This window comes from Heterodontus francisci, chromosome 41 (genome assembly GCF_036365525.1).
Source record: "Heterodontus francisci isolate sHetFra1 chromosome 41, sHetFra1.hap1, whole genome shotgun sequence".
In the NCBI taxonomy this organism is placed as follows: Eukaryota; Metazoa; Chordata; class Chondrichthyes; order Heterodontiformes; family Heterodontidae; genus Heterodontus; species Heterodontus francisci.
Window position 1 is genome coordinate 36,180,182 of NC_090411.1, and position 17,457 is coordinate 36,197,638.

Genomic DNA, 17,457 nt, shown 5'->3' on the forward strand with positions numbered 1-17,457 from the left:
GAGGGTCAGTACTGAGGGAGTGCTGCACTGTCAGAAGGTCAGTACTGATGGAGTGCTGCACTGTCGGAGGGTCAGTACTGAGGGAGTGCTGCACTGTTGGAGTGTCCGTGCTAAGGGAGTGCTGCACTGTTGGAGGTGCTGTCTTTCAGATGAAAGATTAGGCTGAGCACCCAATGGCCAATCATTGACCTGAATTATCCACCGCCTGTGCAACACATGTGCAAATGATCCTCATCTGAAGGAGCATATATCACAGGAACATGTGATGTTCTGTACAGAGGCGCTGAGATAATTTATCTACAAATTCACTCACTAAAGTCAGGAATTTGGACCTAATCAAGTCCATCTGCTCCTGACAGCATCTGGGAATATTTTACACCCTCTGTTGCAGTGCTTCAAACTGCAGTGAAACTCACCGTGCTCACTTTAGCTGTTGGCAATAGTGCGAACTGAACAATATCGAATTGGATATGAAGAGGTTTACAATGGGCGGGTGTGTAGTGTGTGGGGAAGAGCTACGCATTATACCAAGGGTGAACAAATCCCCCCCTCCCCGATAGTACTGAGGGAGTGCCGCACTGTCAGAGGGTCAGTACTGAGGGAGTGCTGCACTGTCAGAGGGTCAGTACTGAGGGAGTGCTGCACTGTCGGAGGGTCAGTACTGAGGGAGTGCTGCACTGTCGGAGGGTCAGTACTGAGGGAGTGCTGCACTGTCGGAGGGTCAGTACTGAGGGAGTGCTGCACTGTCGGAGGGTCAGTACTGAGGGAGTGCTACACTGTCGGAGGGTCAGTACTGAGGGAGTGCTGCACTGTCGGAGGGTCAGTACTGAGGGAGTGTTGCACTGTCGGAGGGTCCGTACTGAGGGAGTGCTGCACTGTCGGAGGATCAGTACTGAGGAGGGCTGCACTGTCAGAGGGTCCGTACTGAGGGAGTGCTGCACTGTCAGAGCGTCAGTACTGAGGGAGTGTTGCACTGTCGGAGGGTCCGTACTGAGGGAGTGCTGCACTGTCGGAGGGTCAGTACTGAGGGAGTGCTGCACTGTCGGAGGGTCAGTACTGAGGGAGTGCTGCACTGTCGGAGGGTCAGTACTGAGGGAGTGCTACACTGTCGGAGGGTCAGTACTGAGGGAGTGCTGCACTGTCGGAGGGTCAGTACTGAGGGAGTGTTGCACTGTCGGAGGGTCCGTACTGAGGGAGTGCTGCACTGTCGGAGGGTCAGTACTGAGGGAGTGCTGCACTGACAGAGGGTCAGTACTGAGGGAGTGCGGCACTGTCAGAGCGTCAGTACTGAGGGAGTGTTGCACTGTCGGAGGGTCCGTACTGAGGGAGTGCTGCACTGTCGGAGGATCAGTACTGAGAGAGTGCTGCACTGTCGGAGGGTCCGTACTGAGGGAGTGCTGCACTGTCGGAGGGTCCGTACTGAGGGAGTGCTGCACTGTCAGAGCGTCAGTACTGAGGGAGTGTTGCACTGTCGGAGGGTCCGTACTGAGGGAGTGCTGCACTGTCGGAGGGTCAGTACTGAGGGAGTGCTGCACTGACAGAGGGTCAGTACTGAGGGAGTGCGGCACTGTCAGAGCGTCAGTACTGAGGGAGTGTTGCACTGTCGGAGGGTCCGTACTGAGGGAGTGCTGCACTGTCGGAGGATCAGTACTGAGAGAGTGCTGCACTGTCGGAGGGTCCGTACTGAGGGAGTGCTGCACTGTCGGAGGGTCCGTACTGAGGGAGTGCTGCACTGTCGGAGCGTCAGTACTGAGGGAGTGTTGCACTGTCGGAGGGTCCGTACTGAGGGAGTGCTGCACTGTCGGAGGGTCAGTACTGAGGGAGTGCTGCACTGACAGAGGGTCAGTACTGAGGGAGCGCTGCACTGTCGGAGGGTCAGTACTGAGGGAGTGCTGCACTTTTGGAGGGTCAGTACTGAGGGAGTGCTGCACTGTCAGAGGGTCCGTACTGAGGGAGTGCTGCACTGTCGGAGGGTCAGTACTGAGGAGGGCTGCACTGTCGGAGGGTCCGGACTGAGGGAGTGCTGCACTGTCGGAGGGTCAGTACTGAGGAGGGCTGCACTGTCGGAGGGTCCGTACTGAGGGAGTGCTGCACTGTCGGAGGGTCCGTACTGAGGGAGTGCTGCACTGTCGGAGGGTCAGTACTGAGGAGGGCTGCACTGTTGGAGGGTCAGTACTGAGGGAGTGCTGCACTGACAGAGGGTCAGTACGGAGGGAGTGCGGCACTGTCAGAGCGTCAGTACTGAGGGAGTGTTGCACTGTCGGAGGGTCAGTACTGAGGGAGTACTGCACTGTCAGAGGGTCAGTACTGAGGAGGGCTGCACTGTTGGAGGGTCAGTACTGAGGGAGTGCTGCACTGTTGGAGGGTCAGTACTGAGGGTGCTGCACTGTCAGAGGGTCCGTACTGAGGGAGTGCTGCACTGTCGGAGGGTCAGTACTGAGGAGGGCTGCACTGTCGGAGGGTCCGTACTGAGGGAGTGCTGCACTGTCGGAGGGTCAGTACTGAGGAGGGCTGCACTGTTGGAGGGTCAGTACTGAGGGAGTGCTGCACTGTCGGAGGGTCCGTACTGAGGGAGTGCTGCACTGTCGGAGGGTCCGTACTGAGGGAGTGCTGCACTGTTGGAGGGTCCGTACTGAGGGAGTGCTGCACTGTCGGAGGGTCAGTACTGAGAGAATGCTGCACTATCGGAGGGTCAGTACTGAGGGAGTGCTGCACTGCCAGAGGTGCTGTCTTTCAGGTGAAGCATCATGCTGAGCACGCACCTGCCTCTAACACTCTCTCAGGTGGATATAAAAGATCCCACAGCCACTATTGCAAGAAGAGAAAGTGAGTTCTTCCGGTGTCCTGGGTCAACATTTATGCCCCAATCAATATTTATGAAGAAACACCAGATTATCTGACCATTTATCACATTGCTGTTTGTGGGAGCTTGCTGTGCACAAATTGGCTGCTGTGTTTCCTCCATTACAACAGTGACCGTACTTCAAAAAAGGACTTCATTGGCTGTAAAGTGCTTTGGGATATCCTGAGATTGTGAAAGACGAGATTGAAATTAAACTTTATATTTTCTATTTGCAAACAGGGCCCTAAATTAATTGGAAGTTGAGAACTAATAGAAAATAAAGTTTTTCTAAATATACTGACTGTGTATAAACAATACCTGTCCTGTTTACTTGAGCCATTGATATTTCTTGGTCCTGTTTTTCACATACTGTCTGTTTTCAATTTGTAATAATGTCTCCAAAATATAAAAATAGCACAATTCCACCCAAACCGGCCAAAATAATTCTGTGATGAAACATCCCCTGGAACCTCTTCAGCTGTTTGTTAATCTGAGCATGTTTGCCAGATGCAAGGTTCATGCTGCAAATAAAAGGGAAAATGAACAAGCTGCCCCGTCCAGGGTGATACTGAGCATCACACAAAGCCCTGGCTTTGACTCCCAGGCTATTCTGACCGACTGATCCCAGCCAAGGCTGCAGTAGTCCCCAGACCCTCGGGTTAAGAATATAATCAGCCATGTTTTCTGCTGTACAATATGTGCTGCCAGCAACTCTCACGTGAATAGACACTGGGTGAGAATCTGATCAGATTGCAATCTGTCCACATTGTCTGCTAACATTTCCAGTTGTGGATGGTAGAGTCCCTTTGGCAAGTTAACCAGAGTACAGCCAGTGTCTGTGGAGCTGCACTTCTACACTCAGCACTTTCGGTAGCTGGAGGATGGGCAGGTGGCATTCAGATTGTAAAAATTAACAGAAAGGGAGAGACATGGTGTAGAGGCTCCTTGTAACCACGGTGTTCAGTCTCACCGCTCCCTGCTCCTCTCATCCTTGCTGAAAGCTCTCTGAGCTTGGAATCTTCACTTTAGGTTTCTCAATAATTAAAAAAAATTAAATAAAGGATTCCAATTAATTAATTTTTCTATGACATAAAATTAATAATCAAACCCCATCACTCAGCCCAGTTCTTCCTGAATGATGCCAAGGAAGGGTCTAGATTCCTGGATGTTTGGTGATTGAGCTGAGAAATTACTAAGAGCGGGACAGAGTTCGTTCACCTCATCTAAGCGACAGTTATTGATCGGTACTGTACCTGTCGTCATTGAATAATAAAGTATTGGAGGCCATTTGGCCCATCGAGTCTGTGCCAGTTTTCCCATTCATTTATCTAATACCTGTCATGCAGGTCCCCATCTGCCAAGAATGAGGCACATTAATTTCACCACATGAACATTGATTTTTAAATTGTTACTGCAGTAAAGAAAGAACTTGTTTTTTTAAAGAAAGCAACACCAGTCCCTTGACTGGAAAGACATTTGCATATTTACAGACAGTACTTAAAAGGAACAAAAGACCATTCCCTGACACATTCAACCCACAATGGACTTTTGATCACCAGACGTTGAAGGTGGGGGAGCTCGCATTCCAGGTTGACTGCTAAGATGGCTGAATACACAAACGGACATGGTCACACACGCCCCCAGGCACATGACTAACCTGCTGGGCAACCTGAGTTTTTTGAATTTGAACTTGCCACAAAGTTTTGGAAAGCAGAAAGCTGTTTGCTCCTGGACTGAGCTTGCTCGTGGCTTGCTGCTGCCTCTTCTGTCTGCTCTCATCTCACTCTCACCAGCTTCAGAATCCATTGAAGATCTATGAACCCCAACAGAGAAAAGTCTCCTACAGTGAACAAGGTTTAAGTAGAATACTGGGCCCCAATGAAAAGCAAGATCTATCTACAATCAAGGATTCTACAGCGAGCTCGAAGCACAGTAACAAAAACCCCTCTTCTGGTATTGCCTCAAACCTCTCCACTTTATTTTTCTTCTGCTCTTTTCTGTCTCTATTTGCATGTGCATATTGCGTTTGCATACTAGCATGGGGTGTGGCGTGTATCGTAGGCGTTAACCGAATTAGAGTTTAAGTTTAAGTTTTAATAAATTTCACTTTTCTTCTTTAAACCTAAAAAAGCCTATTTGTGTTAATTTCTTTGCCTTATAAATGGAAAGCAGTGAACAAGGATTCACCAAGGGGGAGCTAAAACACAGTGTGTTTAAAATTAAACCTTGTTACAATAAGACCAGGTGAAGGCTAAAAGGGACCCCTAGACACATTTCTCACCTGGTCGTAACATACCTCAAATCAGTAACAGGTACAGCCCACCATCAGCCTTGAAAGAACCACAACCAAGCAGAGTGTACAGACTGTGATACACACACTACACAGACTGTGCGCACACACCGCACACTGCACAAACTGTGGCAAGGGATCAAATTTGGGAAGATATGCTAAATCAAGTAGAAACAAGGTAAGAGAGAAAGGTATTAATATGGGAAATGATAAACAGACTGTGACAGGAAGGGACAGAGCATATAAATCTAAGAGTAAATCAACAGGTAAGGCTAGAGGTTACAAAAATAATAAAAGGATAAAACTAAAGGCTCTGTATCTGAATGCACATAGCATTCAGCTGAACAGATGAACTGAGAGCGCAAATAGAAATAAATAAGTATGATCTGATAGCCATTACAGAGACATGGCTGCAGGATGACATCGATTGGGACTTGAATATTGAAGGATACATGGCATTTAGGAAGGACAGGAAGCTAGGAAAAGGTGGAGGGTAGCTCTGTTAATTAATGATGGTATTAGCACAATAGAGAGGGATGACCTAAGTTCAGGAAACCAGGATGTAGAAGCAGTTTGGGTAGAGATGAGAAATCATAGAAGCAAGAAGTTACCTGTGGGAGTGGTGTACAGGCCACCGAACATTAACCACACTGTGGGATGGGGTATAAAGGGAGAAATAATGGCAGCCTGTCAGAAAGGTACAGTGATAATTATGGGGGATTTTAACCAACAAATAGACTGGAAAAATCAGATGGGCAGAGGTAGCCTAGATGAGGAGTATATAGAATGTTTTCGGGATAATTTCTTGGAACAATACATTCTGGAGTCAACCAGAGAGCAGGCTGTACTAGACCTGGTATTGTGCAACGAGATAGGATTAATGAATGACCTCATAGTTAAGGCGCCCCTAGGTAGCAGCGATCATATATGATGAATTTTACATTCAGTTTCAGGGAGAGAAGAGTGGGTCCAAGACTAGTATTTTAAACTTAAATAAGGGCAATTATGAGGGCATGAAAGCAGAGCTAGCTAAAGTGAACTGGCAGATTAGGTTAAGGGATAGGTCAATAGAGATGCAGTGGAAGACATTTAAGGGGATATTTCAGAATACACAGAATAGATACATTTCAACGAGAAAGAAAAATTCAGGTGGGACCCACCATCCGTGGTTAACTAAAACAGTTAAAGATAGTATCAAAGGAAAAGCCTATAATTGCACAAAGATGGGAGGCAGGTCAGAAGATTGGACAGAATATAAAAAACAGCAAAGAATGACTAAAAGATTGATAAGGAAGGTAAAATTAGAGTATGAGAGAAAGCTAGCTAGAAATATAAAGACAGATAGAGTTTCTATAGATATTTTAAAAAGAAAAGTTAACAAAGGGAGCGCTGGTCCTATAGAAAGTGAGTCTGGGGAATTAATAATGGATAATAAGGAGATGGCAGATGAATTGAACAGACATTTTGCATTGGTCTTTACTATTGAGGATACAAGTAACATTCCAGTATTAGCTGTAAGTCAGGAAATGGAAGGGAGGGAGGAACTCAAGAAAACTATAATCACCAGGGAAGTGGTATTGAACAAATTCTTGGAGCTGCGGGCTGACAAGTCCCTGGGTCCATATGGACTTCATCCTAGGGTGTTAAAAGAAGTGGCGAGTGAGATAGTTGATGCGTTAGTTTTAATTTTCCAAACTTCCCTAGATTCGGGGAAGGTTCCGTTAGATTGGAAAATAGAGAGTGTAACTCCTTTATTCAAAAAGGGAGGGAGACAGAAAGCCGGAAAATTCAGGCCAGTTAGCTTAACACCTGTCTTAGAGAAAATGTTAGAAGCTATTATTAAAGACTTTATAGCAGGGCATTTAGAAAAATTCAAGGTAATCAGGCAGAGTCAACATGGTTTTGTGAAAGGGAAATCATGTTTAACCAATTTATTGGAATTCTTTGAGGGAGTTACATGTGCTGTGGATAAACGGGAACTGGTGGATGTATTGAAATTAGATTTCCAGAAGACTTCCATAAGGTTTTCATAAGCTGCCACATCAAAGGTTATTGCAGAAAATAAAAGCTCATGGTGTAGAGGGTAACATATTGGCATGGAGAGAAGATTGGCTAGCTAACAGGAAACAGAAAGTAGGCATAAATGGGTCATTTTCTGGTTGGCAAGATGTAACAAGTGGTCAATTTATATAAATGACTTAGATGAAGGGACCGAAGGTACGGTTGCTAAATTTGCTGATGACACAAAGGTAGGTAGGAAAGTAACTTATGAAGAGGACATAAGGTGGCTACAAAGGGATATGGATAGGTTAAGTGAGTGGGCAAAGACCTGGCAAATGGAGTATAATGTGGGAAAGTGGGAAATTCTCCACTTTAGCAGGAAGAATTTAAAAAAGCATATTATCCAACTGGTGAGAGATTGCAGAGCTCTGAGATGCAAAGGGATCTGAGTGTCCTAGTATATGAATCGCAAAAGGTTAGTATGCAGATACAGCAAGTAATTAGGAAAGCTAATAGAATTTTATCGTTTATTGCGAGGGGAATTTACAAAAGTAGGGAAGTTCTGTTTCAGTTATACAGGGTATTGGTGAGACCACATCTGGAGTACTGTGTACAGTACTGGTCTCCTTATTTAAGGAAAGATGTAAATGCGTCGGAGGCAGTACAGAGAAGGTTTACTAGACTAATACCTGGAATGAGCGGGTTGTCTTATGAGGAAAGATTGGACAGGCTAGGCTTGTATCCTCTGGAGATTAGAAGAGTAAGACACGACTTGATTGAAACACATAAAATCCTGAGGGGTCTTGACAGGGTGGATGTGGAAAGGATGTTTCCCCTTGTGGGGGAATCTAGAACTAGGGGTCACTGTTTAAAAATAAGGAGTCGCCCATTTAAGACAGAGATGAGGAGAAATTTTTTCTGAGAGGGTCGTGAGTCTTTGGAATTCTCTTCCTCAAAAGGCAGTGAAAGCAGAGTCTTTGAATATTTTTAAGGCAGAGGTAGATAGATTCTTGAGAAGCAAGGGGGTGGAAGGTTATTGGGGGTAGGTGGAAATGTGGAATAATCAGTTCAACCATGAAATTATTGAATAGCAGAGCAGGCTCGAGGGGCCGAGTGGCCTACTCCTGCTCCTAATTCCTATATTCGTATGTATATATCCTATGACAAGAACATTGTATACCCTGTGGTATATGCACACCTCCGCACACCCCCGCCCCCTCACTGTGCCCCTGCACCCCACCATCTCAGGTATCAATAAACATTGTCCACTGATGTAGTCGGACTTGCTGTGATCTTAGAGAGCTGTTGTTTCAAGATGTTTTTCCAGCAGAACCGCTGCTAATTCCCAAATGCCAAAGAGGGAGTTTGAATCCTGAGGAAAGTGTTGGAGACAAAGTAATAGAAAAAAAATACAAGAAAAAGGAGAAAAGAACTGAAGTGATAGGAAGAAAATGCAAGGATAGTTTAACAGGTACCACATGATTAATGTTGTGAAAGATACTAGTCAGTGTTCAGTCACAACATCTGGTCAGATCAAGCAGACCAGCTATAAATCCTTTCCAACTGGGAGTTGCAGCTCACAGACCTGCTGTATTTCTACTTTGTGTACAAGGGCTGGAGCTCTCTTTATACATGGAGCCCAGTCTCTCCCTAAGACTGAATTGTGTTCACTCACACTTGCAGGTACACCTTCCTTTAACGGGATGTCAGGGGTGAGTTTGGGTGGCACTGTGAGACCCTGGGAGAGGGGCACAGATGGGAATCTGGATGAGGGATGTTGTTTGCAACAAGTGTGACTGAATGGGAGGCTGTGCCTTCTGTGGTTGCAGTTTATTTAGTTAATTGTAGCAATGATTGGTCTCTAAGTTATTGATGGCATAATTTCTGACCGAATATCAGACATAACCAAAACACAAGCAATGCCAGCAAATCAATAGCCTCGCTGGTAAAGAGACTGCATCCTCTTGTCTGACATGTGCAGATGTGGTTAGTCCCAGTTTCAGATAATCAGGACACATTAAGCAAAATACACTGATGAGAATTTTAGCATAAAATATCGACACTCTAATATTAATCCATAAGTGTAGACACCTGCTCTGACAATTCATTTCAATGTTCAGCTGCCTTTAGCGGTCACATCCTTTAAACATCTGGAGTTCTCCACACGTCACTGCAGTAAACAGAGTGGAGGAAGTTTGATCAAACTTTGTGGAGTTGTGAACGTGGAAAGGGAGCGGGAAGCAGATCCGGGAGAACTCTGAGCACAACTGGGACAGGGCAACAGATGCAATTCTCTATTTACAACTCAACAGATCAAGAAAGCAAAGAATTAAAAGGTAAAATATTCCAACAGATTAAACCGGAAAAAAAGAATTCGTTAGCGTCATAAATCGAGGTTTTACTTTAGATAATAAACTTTAAATAGGAACTGTCTTTATGATTAAAAAAAACACTGCTGAATTTGCAGCCTTGAGGTCGAGTTTTTAAGAGGAGGGTGTAGATGGGGCACTAAGATTAAAAAAAAGAAATTCATTCTTTAAAAAATTGCCATTTTCGTCAAGTAAAATGTCATTTAACGAAGACATTTTAAAGTGTTAATTGTCAGATTGTACCTGGTTAGCGGCCATTCTGCAGGTTATTGACTATCCCACTCATCCCATTCTCTGAACCGAGAAACCTCCCGTATTGTGTGGGGCCGTTTACACTCCCTCACTCACCCTCCCTCACTCACTTATTCAACCTCCCTCACTCACTCATTCAGCCTCACTCACTCACTCACTCAGCCTCACTCGCACTCACTCCCAGCCTCACTTTGCGAGTGGAAGCCTGTGACTAGTGGTGTACCGCAGGGATCGGTGCTGGGACCCTTGCTGTTGTAGTATACATTAATGATTTAGACGTGAATATATGATCAGTAAGTTCACAGATGACACGAAAATTGGTGGTGTTGTAAATAGTGAGGAGGAAAGCCTTAGATTACAGGACGATATAGACGGGCTGGTAAGATGGGTGGTGCTGTGGCAAATGGGATTTAATCCTGAGAAGTGTGAGGTGATGCATTTTGGGAGGACAAACAAGGCAAGGGAATATACAATGGATGGTAGGGCCCTAGGAAGTACAGAGGGTCAGAGGGACCTTGGTGTACTTGTTCATAGATCACTGAAGGCAGCAGCACAGGTAGATAAGGTGGTTAGGAAGGCATATGGGATACTTGCCTTTATCAGTCGAGGCACAGAATATAAGAGCAGGGAGGTTATGATGGAGCTGTATAAAACACTAGTTAGGCCACAGCTGGAGTACTGTGTACAGTTCTGGGCACCGCACTATAGGAAGGATGTGGTTTCACTGGAGAGGGTGCAGAGGAGATTCACCAGGATGGTGCCTGGGCTGGAGCATTTCAGCTATGAAGTGAGACTGAAAAGGCGAGGGTTGTTTTCCTTAGAGCAGAGAAGGCTGAAGGGAGAGATGATTGAGGTATACAAAATTATGAGGGGCATTGATAGGTTAGATAGGAAGAGACTTTTTCCTTCGCAGAGGGGTCAATAACCAGGGGGCATAGATTTAAGGTAAGGGGCAGGAGGTTTAGAGGGGATTTGAGGAAAAAAAATTTCACCCAGAGGGTGGTTGGAATCTGGAACACACTGCCTGAAGAGGTGGTAGAGGCAGGAACCCTCACAACATTTAAGAAGTATTTCGAAGAGCACTTGAAACACCATAGCATACAAGGCCACGGGCCAAGTGCTGGAAAATGGGATTAGAATAGTTAGGTGCTTGATGGCCGGCACAGACACGATGGGCCGAGGGGCCTGTTTCTGTGCTGTATAACTCTATGATTCTATGACACTCTCACTCATTCAGCCTCACTCCCCATTCAGCCTCACACTTACTCGCACTTAGCCTCACACTCACCTTCACACATTCACAGCTTCACAATCACCCTCATACACTCAGCCACACACACACCCTCACACACACAGTCTCACACTCAGCCTCACTCCCACTCACCTCAAGGATTATTTTCAGTGTCAAGTCGGGACTCTCAGATTATCAGTTTCAGCACATTCTCTTTATTTAAAGATTATTCTGTAAACTTTCAATATCTGCAATTGAATATTAATGGGTTGGCTTCATATTTAAAATTGATGCGTTAGGGAAGGAGTTCCCAATCTCTCTCCACCTCTGGCTCTGGGTGATATTCAGTGTCTGCTCCTTTAACCTGTTTATGTCACCGAGTTCAAACACTCCGATCAGTGACACTGCTGTTAGTGACAGAGAATACACACACGCAGAGAGAGTATAAACACAGAGAGAGTACACACACGCAGAGAGAGTATAAACACAGAGAGAGTACACACACGCAGAGAGAGTATAAACAGAGAGAGTACACACACGCAGAGAGAGTATAAACACAGAGAGAGTACACACACGCAGAGAGAGTATAAACACAGAGAGAGTACACACACGCAGAGAGAGTATAAACAGAGAGAGTATAAACAGAGACAGTACACACACGCAGAGAGAGTATAAACACAGAGAGAGTACACACACGCAGAGAGAGTATAAACACAGAGAGAGTACACACACGCAGAGAGAGTATAAACACAGAGAGAGTATAAACACAGAGAGAGTACACACACGCAGAGAGAGTATAAACACAGAGAGAGTACACACACGCAGAGAGAGTATAAACACAGAGAGTATAAACAGAGACAGTACACACACGCAGAGAGAGTATAAACACAGAGAGAGTACACACACGCAGAGAGAGTATAAACAGAGAGAGTATAAACAGAGACAGTACACACACGCAGAGAGAGTATAAACACAGAGAGAGTACACACACGCAGAGAGAGTATAAACACAGAGAGAATACACACACGCAGAGAGAGTATAAACAGAGAGAGTACACACACGCTGAGAGAGTATAAACACAGAGAGAGTACACACACACAGAGAGAGTATAAACACAGAGAGAGTACACACACGCAGAGAGAGTATAAACAGAGAGACAGTACACACACGCAGAGAGAGTATAAACAGAGAGAGAGTACACACACACAGAGAGAGTATAAACACAGAGAGAGTACACACACGCAGAGAGAGTATAAACACAGAGAGAGTACACACACGCAGAGAGAGTATAAACACAGAGAGAGTACACACACGCAGAGAGAGTATAAACAGAGAGACAGTACACACACGCAGAGAGAGTATAAACAGAGAGAGAGTACACACACACAGAGAGAGTATAAACAGAGAGAGAGTACACACACGCAGAGAGAGTATAAACACAGAGAGAGTACACACACGCAGAGAGAGTATAAACACAGAGCGAGTACACACACGCAGAGAGAGTATAAACACAGAGAGAGTACACACACGCAGAGAGACTATAAACACACAGAGAGTACACACACGCAGAGAGAGTATAAACACAGAGAGAGTACACACACGCAGAGAGAGTATAAACAGAGAGAGAGTACACACACGCAGAGAGAGTATAAACACAGAGAGAGTACACACACGCAGAGAGAGTATAAACACAGAGAGAGTACACACACGCAGAGAGAATATAAACACAGAGAGAGTACACACACGCAGAGAGAGTATAAACAGAGAGACAGTACACACACGCAGAGAGAGTATAAACAGAGAGAGAGTACACACACACAGAGAGAGTATAAACACAGAGAGAGTACACACACGCAGAGAGAGTATAAACACAGAGAGAGTACACACACGCAGAGAGAGTATAAACAGAGAGAGAGTACACACACGCAGAGAGAGTATAAACACAGAGAGAGTACACACACGCAGAGAGAGTATAAACAGAGAGAGAGTACACACACGCAGAGAGAGTATAAACACAGAGAGAGTACACACACGCAGAGAGAGTATAAACAGAGAGAGAGTACACACACGCAGAGAGAGTATAAACACAGAGAGAGTACACACACGCAGAGAGAGTATAAACACAGAGAGAGTACACACACGCAGAGAGAGTATAAACAGAGAGAGTATAAACAGAGACAGTACACACACGCAGAGAGAGTATAAACACAGAGAGAGTACACACACGCAGAGAGAGTATAAACACAGAGAGAATACACACACGCAGAGAGAGTATAAACAGAGAGAGTACACACACGCTGAGAGAGTATAAACACAGAGAGAGTACACACACACAGAGAGAGTATAAACACAGAGAGAGTACACACACGCAGAGAGAGTATAAACAGAGAGACAGTACACACACGCAGAGAGAGTATAAACAGAGAGAGAGTACACACACACAGAGAGAGTATAAACACAGAGAGAGTACACACACGCAGAGAGAGTATAAACAGAGAGAGAGTACACACACGCAGAGAGAGTATAAACACAGAGAGAGTACACACACGCAGAGAGAGTATAAACACAGAGCGAGTACACACACGCAGAGAGAGTATAAACACAGAGAGAGTACACACACGCAGAGAGACTATAAACACACAGAGAGTACACACACGCAGAGAGAGTATAAACACAGAGAGAGTACACACACGCAGAGAGAGTATAAACAGAGAGAGAGTACACACACGCAGAGAGAGTATAAACACAGAGAGAGTACACACACGCAGAGAGAGTATAAACACAGAGAGAGTACACACACGCAGAGAGAATATAAACACAGAGAGAGTACACACACGCAGAGAGAGTATAAACAGAGAGACAGTACACACACGCAGAGAGAGTATAAACAGAGAGAGAGTACACACACACAGAGAGAGTATAAACACAGAGAGAGTACACACACGCAGAGAGAGTATAAACACAGAGAGAGTACACACACGCAGAGAGAGTATAAACAGAGAGAGAGTACACACACGCAGAGAGAGTATAAACACAGAGAGAGTACACACACGCAGAGAGAGTATAAACAGAGAGAGAGTACACACACGCAGAGAGAGTATAAACACAGAGAGAGTACACACACGCAGAGAGAGTATAAACAGAGAGAGAGTACACACACGCAGAGAGAGTATAAACACAGAGAGAGTACACACACGCAGAGAGAGTATAAACACAGAGAGAGTACACACACGCAGAGAGAGTATAAACAGAGAGAGAGTACACACACGCAGAGAGAGTATAAACACAGAGAGAGTACACACACGCAGAGAGAGTATAAACAGAGAGAGAGTACACACACGCAGAGAGAGTATAAACACAGAGAGAGTACACACACGCAGAGAGAGTATAAACACAGAGAGAGTACACACACGCAGAGAGAGTATAAACACAGAGACAGTACACACACGCAGAGAGAGTATAAACACAGAGAGAGTACACACACGCAGAGAGAGTATAAACACAGAGAGAGTACACACACGCAGAGAGAGTATAAACAGAGAGAGAGTACACACACGCAGAGAGAGTATAAACAGAGAGAGAGTACACACACGCAGAGAGAGTATAAACACAGAGAGAGTACACACACGCAGAGAGAGTATAAACAGAGAGAGTATAAACAGAGACAGTACACACACGCTGAGAGAGTATAAACACAGAGAGAGTACACACACGCAGAGAGAGTATAAACAGAGAGAGAGTACACACACACAGAGAGACTATAAACACAGAGAGAGTACACACACGCAGAGAGAGTATAAACAGAGAGACAGTACACACACGCAGAGAGAGTATAAACAGAGAGACAGTACACACACGCAGAGAGAGTATAAACACAGAGAGAGTACACACACGCAGAGAGAGTATAAACACATAGAGAGTACACACACACAGAGAGAGTATAAACAGAGAGAGAGTACACACACGCAGAGAGAGTATAAACACATAGAGAGTACACACACGCAGAGAGAGTATAAACACAGAGAGAGTACACACACACACAGAGAGTATAAACAGAGAGACAGTACACACACACAGAGAGAGTATAAACAGAGAGACAGTACACACACGCAGAGAGAGTATAAACACAGAGAGAGTACACACACGCAGAGAGAGTATAAACACAGAGAGAGTACACACACGCAGAGAGAGTATAAACACATAGAGAGTACACACACACAGAGAGAGTATAAACAGAGAGAGAGTACACACACGCAGAGAGAGTATAAACACATAGAGAGTACACACACACAGAGAGAGTATAAACACAGAGAGAGTACACACACGCAGAGAGAGTATAAACACATAGAGAGAATACACACACACAGAGAGAGTATAAACACAGAGAGAGTACACACACGCAGAGAGAGTATAAACACAGAGAGAGTACACACACGCAGAGAGAGTATAAACACATAGAGAGTACACACACACAGAGAGAGTATAAACACAGAGAGAGTACACACACGCAGAGAGAGTATAAACACATAGAGAGAATACACACACACAGAGAGAGTATAAACACAGAGAGAGTACACACACGCAGAGAGAGTATAAACACATAGAGAGTACACACACGCAGAGAGAGTATAAACACATAGAGAGAATACACACACACAGAGAGAGTATAAACACAGAGAGAGTACACACACGCAGAGAGAGTATAAACACAGAGAGAGTACACACACGCAGAGAGAGTATAAACACAGAGAGAGTATAAACAGAGAGAGTACACACACGCAGAGAGAGTATAAACAGAGAGAGAGTACACACACGCAGAGAGAGTATAAACACAGAGAGAGTACACACACGCAGAGAGAGTATAAACACAGAGAGAGTACACACACGCAGAGAGAGTATAAACACAGAGAGAGTACACACACGCAGAGAGAGTATAAACAGAGAGACAGTACACACACGCAGAGAGAGTATAAACAGAGAGACAGTACACACACGCAGAGAGAGTATAAACACAGAGAGAGTACACACACGCAGAAAGTCTATAAGCACAGAGAGAGTACACACACGCAGAGAGAGTATAAACACAGAGAGAGTACACACACGCAGAGAGAGTATAAACAGAGAGACAGTACACACACGCAGAGAGAGTATAAACAGAGAGACAGTACACACACGCAGAGAGAGTATAAACACAGAGAGAGTACACACACGCAGAAAGTCTATAAGCACAGAGAGAGTACACACACGCAGACAGAGTATAAACAGAGAGACAGTACACACACGCAGAGAGAGTATAAACAGAGAGACAGTACACACACGCAGAGAGAGTATAAACACAGAGAGAGTACACACACGCAGAAAGTCTATAAGCACAGAGAGAGTACACACACGCAGAGAGAGTATAAACAGAGAGACAGTACACACACGCAGAGAGAGTATAAACACAGAGCGAGTACACACACGCAGAGAGAGTATAAACACATAGAGAGTACACACACGTAGAGCACAACCTCCTCCTCTCTGTGGGACCCCCCCCCACCTCCTCTCCCTATGGGGACCCCCTACCCCCTCTCCCTGCTGGGCATCCACCTTTCCTCACAAAACCTCCCCTCCCCGTAGGAACCCTTCTGTCCACGGGGTCCTCCAGACCCTCTCCCCTCGTGACCCCCACCCCCTCCTCCTGCCGGACCTCCTCAATCCCTCACCCAGTGGGAACCCCTCTCCCGGCTGGAACACCCCTCTCCCCATGGGATCCCCCACCCCCTCACCACATGGGACTCCCCCCCACCACCCCTCTCCCTGCTGGACCTCCCCCCTCTCTAAGCCGGTTCATGCTGTGTATGTCTAAGATCCCACTTGGTTCTGCTCCTGTAGACTCCAGCTTCGGGATGAATTTACCTCTTGGATTGTTGGCCCTGATCTTTGCTTTGGTTCAGGGGAAGAAACAGCCAAGCAGTGAGCGTTTCAGCTGGAATTACCGAGATGGAGGTAGGAAGGGTTTGGCATTGGGTTTGTTTGACTGGTGATATTGACGTTTGATGTAGAGAAGGTTGGTTAAGGTGGGTTGGAGAGGAGAGTGGGTCCTCACTTGTGTAACCAAAAGCTGAACAGTACAGTTCCTCATCTTTATCAACAGTGAGCAGGGTTAATGTTGGGGTTTAGTTAATGTTTGGCATTTGGTTAATTTTTGGGGTTTGGTTAATGTTGGGATGCAATTTATGTTGAGACACATTCCCTGTGTTCACTGTGTAACTCATTCTGCTTTCTAGCTGACAAGGTGAATATTAATGGGGTTCAGAGTGTAACCCGTCTGCTGGATCACTGGGGAAACAGAATCTTCAAACAAATGAAGGACACGATGATCAACAAACCACAGGACGTACTGCCTGACTACTCCAGGTAGAGAGGGAGAAATCTGGAGAGCAAGAGAGAGGGACAGAGGGAGAGAAAAGCCCAGAGAGAGACACCCACA